Source organism: Gavialis gangeticus, unplaced genomic scaffold (genome assembly GCF_001723915.1).
Source record: "Gavialis gangeticus isolate Ggan-Ray unplaced genomic scaffold, GavGan_comp1, whole genome shotgun sequence".
Lineage (NCBI taxonomy): Eukaryota > Metazoa > Chordata > Crocodylia > Gavialidae > Gavialis > Gavialis gangeticus.
Window position 1 is genome coordinate 25,259,125 of NW_017729009.1, and position 5,372 is coordinate 25,264,496.

Genomic DNA, 5,372 nt, shown 5'->3' on the forward strand with positions numbered 1-5,372 from the left:
TGCCATGGCAGGGGTTGGACTTGATGATCTGCTCAGGTCCCTTCTGACCCTAGAAACTATGAAACTACAAGTCAGAAAGAGTCCAGCGGAGGGCAATGAAAATGGTTCGGGGCTGGGGGGCAGGACGTGTGAGGAGAGGCTGAGGGAGCTGGGCTGAGTTAGTCTGGAGAAGGGAAGAATTTAGCAGCCTTCACCTCCCTGCCGGGGGCTGCAAAGAGGATGGAGCTGGACTGGTCTCAGTGGGGGCAGACGACAGCACAAGGAGCAATGGGCTCAAGCTGCAGCAAGGGAAGCTGAGGTTGGATATTAGGAGAAACTTTCTCACCAGGAGGGTGGTGAGGCACTGGGACAGGCTACCCAGAGAGGTGGGGGAGTCTCCATCCTTGGAGGTTCAAGACCTGGGTAGACAAAGCCTTGGCTGGGATGATGTAGTTGGGGCTGGTCCTGCTTGGAGCAGGGGGTCAGACTAGATGGGACCTCCTGCCATCTCCTCCACCCCACATTTTCTATGGAAGCACCTAGGAGTTTTGTTAGCGTGCTTTTTAAGTCAAACAGATCCTTCTTAAGGACCATCCCTCCCTGGCGTGACCGTGGGGCAGAACAGACACTGCTCCATCACGGGGCAGGATTGCCTTTCCCTGTGATGGGATTTGAGTATTAGGCCCATGGAGGGATCTGCCTGGCCAGACACTCGTTGGGGTTTATTATAGATAAGAGGCCTGCTCTTCTTGCGTGTGGGGAGCTGATAGCAATTGCTACGGCTTTTCTTCAGCAAACCCAGCAGGTGCCCTCGCTTCTGAAGCAGCTCTCAAATCCTTGGTAGATAAATCGCTGGGCCGGAGCTCAGAAATAACACTGCCTTTTGAGCTCTCCTGGTGCAGCGTGGCTGAGCTCTCTTAATTGAATGGGCATCAGGGTCCATAACACCAGGCTGCACCTCTGCATAAAAAGTGTTTGAGCAGCACTGGAAGAGGAGATCTGTCATTTTAAGAAATCAATGCATCTTTCCGAGGCAGCTTGAGCCAAGCATTTCATTTCATAGCTGCTGAGAGATGAGCTACGCCCCTGCCAGCTGCAATCCAGCCGGGCTCTCTCAGGACAAGAAATATGGGCCGAAGGGAATCGAGTCCTCTCCTATCCGCAGTGGGCGCTGATGAAGATGTGCGCGTCCTGTGACAGATGTGCAGGGAGTGAGGACAAGGACGTATTCACTGCAGGTGCCTGGGGGCTCTTCATTAGCTGCAGGTGCTGGTTACTGGAGTTGCCTTTTTCCCCAGGCCTTCGTAGGCTCTTAGCACACATCCTTTTTAAGGTCCTGTGTTTAAAGGGGGCCAAGTGCTGGAGCCTGGGTGCCCAGGGTGGATGAGGACCCAAGTGAAACGAACCTCTTAGTACTTGATTCACATGCACCACACCATGTGCTCTAGCACACTGCATTGCATTTGAGCCCCTAGCCAGCAGAGCCGTTGATGCAGGGAGCTGCACCACAACAAGGCGAGGGCGCAGGAAGAGCTGGACGAGTGCAAGGTTGGGGAGTGCGCGGTGCCACAGCTGGCGAAGGAGCTGGGGCGAGCTCCTGGCCCCTTGCAAGTCACTGGGACGTGCTGTGGGTTACAGCAAGGCCAGGATTTCATCGCTGCTGCTTTCTGTTCTCATCCGGAGGGGGTGGTAGGCCCGAGCTGGGGCAGGAGAAACTTGCCCGGAGCCTGCTGCCCTCCCCACGGCTCCCGCCAGCCTCCGCCATTCTCTACAGTCACAAGGAGCAATATTTATTCACCCCAGCTGGAAAGAAAGCAGGGTTCCCTTACAAACCCAGCCCCGACCCCCCGCAGCACCGCGAGTTTCCATCTTGGCTTTGGCCGGGTAACACGCTAGACTTACTGATGATCTCAGCTTCTTAGTCAGGCCTGCTGTAACTGCTGACTTGGGAGGCACCAGGGATCAATTTGGCCAGGAGACTTTACAAGACTCCATGAATCTCTATGAATTAATATGCATATAAATTTATCTGAAGCAATCAAACACGGTGTATTTCTTTCTTCCTTCCCTATCATCAGCTCCGATATCTCTGTAGGGGCTGACAGCTGTTGTCTGCAGTGTTAGTCATTCTGGACCCACGCCGTCAAAATACAGAACTTATTAAGTCCGGTCTTTGGGATCAAAATATAAGAAGCCAATTGATTTCTCCCCCTCTCCTCATTAGTGAGATCTGACACTTAATATACCATATATTTCCACTCTCCAGGAGTAAGCAAAAATGCACAGAGATTGCCCGTCAATGAAGGCTGGGGAACGGGGATTCATTTTTATGGAGAATCAATATCTGGAACAGAGAAATTGGCAGAACCCAAATTAAAAGTCGCCGGCAATTTCTGTCCTCGTAGATCATGTCTCTCGCATTTATGAAACAGTGATTTACAGCAAAATAAAAGATTGCAAGGGAGGGGAGAATTAGTTTAAGGCATCTGGTTGCCTCTGGAAGCGGTGGGGTGGCTGGGCTGGCTTTGGAGGGGGCCGAGGAGATTTTTGGCCCCAAGGTGCCCTGTTCATAACATGCTGCCAGCAGTTCTGGGATCCCACCTCCTCTGTGCTTATGACACTGCCGGCCTGCAAAATTGCACCCTACTTTGCAGGGGGCCGAGGGGCTGGGACCGTGGGGGAATTGCCTCGGGAGCACCGTGGAGGGGCGAGTGTTGTGGTCCTCGCAGGTTTTCTTTGCTCCCATCTTGCAAAGCTGCCTCGCCCGTAGCTTCAGGCATGACCAGCCAGGCTTTGCCCATGAGGGTGTGGGTTTGAGGAGTCTCCCTGGAAAGAAGCAGGGTTTGTCCTTCCCGAGTGGGGAAGGAGCAACCCCTGCAAAGCTGCAGTGAGATGCATGCACCCTCCGCTGGGCTGGGCCACGACAGGGTTAATGGCTCGTCCCAGAGACACCAATCTACCCCAACACCCAGCACCTGCGGGCTGGAGCTGGGCGGCTGCAAGATCCAAGGGCAGGGAGGGGAGCAGAGGAGGGGCTGCATGGCTCGAGCTGGTTTTGCCCCTGGGTGTTTGTCCAGCTGGTGAAGAGCTGCTTGGCACAGGCAAGGCATGGGGACTGCTGCCCGTCCAGTCCCTTGGGGACCAGGAGCGCCTGTCGGGGACTCCCAGGTAAGGGACACGCTGCCTTGAGGATGAGCTGCTGGGACGGGCTGCGTCCAAGTGGGGGCTGAAAGAGGGTGCCCCCAGGACACTGATACCAGCTCAGCCCAGGGGCTGCAATCGCTCTCCACGCTCATTCGTTTGCTGGTTGTACGGAAATGGCCCTTCCTGGACAATGCTGAGCGATGCAGAGCACGGATCTTGGCTGTGGGTCTCCCAGGTCTTGGGCGATGGTGTCAGTGGGGTTTGTGGCACATGCCTGTCTGCGTCTGGCTGGGTTTTGTGGGATACGAGGGCTCAGGTCCAGTTTGCAAAGCCCTGATGTTCTTTGCAGCCCCGGGAGGCCGTTTGCCAGGCAGCCTGAACAGCCGGTCCCTTGACCCCAGGTGAGGGCCCTTGCTGCCAGCTTGCTGGTGCTGTGCGTCTTCCCCATAGGAAATGCCCACTCCCTGCAGCGGTGTGAGGCAGAGATGCTCGGAGATTTCGAGGACTTGTCTGGGTGGCCTGCAGCCTAATACCCCCCCAGACAAAGTGCTGCAGCTGGGATTGGCGTGAACATCCCTGTGATTTACTGACTTGTTCTCATGCTCATCCCTCAAGGCTGGCATTTTAATTTACAGCAGCGATGTACTGGATAAATCCACCCAAACGGCTACGGTCCCATGGAGAAGAACGAATGGGCCGTGCCCAGCCCAGGATGAGCTGTGCAATCCCCGGCTGCCCGACAGCAGGCGCCTGGCCCAGCCCTGTCTTGGACAAGGCTGGGGGCCGAGTCCCCCACTCCCGGGCTATTTGCAGCTGCTGCGAGGGGGGCAGTTGTTCCTGCTAATGCCTCCGGGGCTGCAACCCCGAGCAGGGGCAGCGAGTGAGGCTTAGTGATGGGGGCCTTGTAGCTCTTCTGGGCTGATCCCAAAAGGCTCGGGCATGCACAGGAACCGGGCTCCAGTTGCTAAACTCGGATCCGGATCCAAACCTGGGTTCCCAGTGGCCTGATACTGGGAGGTGTTGGGACCTGGGCGTTCCCGTCGGGGCTGCATGGGGGGCGGCAGGGTGGAGTTTGCGTGGGCTGCTCCTGCCCTGCGGTGCACGGGCTCGCTCTGTTTTCTTCCTTCCTCCCTTCTCCCCTTCCCCGTGAGCATGAAGAAATCTGGCCAGCTTGTGATGGGCTCGAGTGTGCAGGACCTGGCGTCACGCAGCCGTCCTGGCACAGGGAGCTTCATCCCATCACGGGAGAGAAGACAAGCGCTTGGGAGCCGGGTGCAGGTGGGGAGGGCAGTGTTGGTGTCTCTAGGCACTGGTGGGCTTCACTGCCCATCCTTGGGATGCATGTCTTGGATATTGCCCTGGGACTCAGAGGCCGGTGGCATCAGCACGAAGCCTTGGCGAACCCCCCGGCACGTGCCCGGCTACTGCCCTGGGGCTCTGTGCTGCATGCAGCTGGCAGCGAGGTACTGCACGCGCTGGGGGAGCTTCCTCCTGGCAATCCCATGGTAACAGCGCTCTCCCCCGCTCTGGGGACCAGGCAGCTGAACTCATCCCGTGTCAGCTCCTCCCGGGGGAGGCGCAGGCCTAGCAGAGCTAAGTGCTTCGGAGGCGGATGCGATTCTGCAGAACAAGATTCCCTTGTACCCGTCTCTCTTTCTTTTTTTTCTTTTCTTTTTCTGTTTTTGCATCTTCAAGTTCTGGGCTGGAAACTTGCTTAAAGAGCTTGTCCCTGGCAGGGGAGTGAGGATTTCATCCCCCCTTGCACCCGACCCACTCCCTGGTGTTTCTGCTCCCTGGTGCTTTGCTGTTAATCCCGCCAGGAGATGATCTGGAGCCGAGAAGCGCCTTTGCCCCTGGAACGGCGTCTGTGTGCAGCGGGGGCCTGGGAAGCGATGGCGAAGCGAGGCTGGTGGGTGTCGGGTGGGGACGTGCGTGTCTCCCTCCCCATCCCAGCCCTGGGTCACAGCAGGCCTCGTCCCAGGCTCCCCGGGCAGGGCTGCTGCCTGTGCAGGCTGGAGCCCTGCATTTCTCAAGTCCCGCTGCCGCCTTTTGCAGCCTAGAGCGAGCCTGGTCCGAGTCATCTGCTGAGCAGGGGTGCGTGGGCTTGCTGCCACCGCAGTCTGTTCATCCTTCGCCTGCGCCAAGCCCGGCTGCTTCGCAGCGGGGAGTCGAGCCGAGGCGGATGCCCCGTTCCATCACAGACCTCGCTCTAATCCCACCCGAGTGCCCTGTGGTGCAGGCAGGGCCAA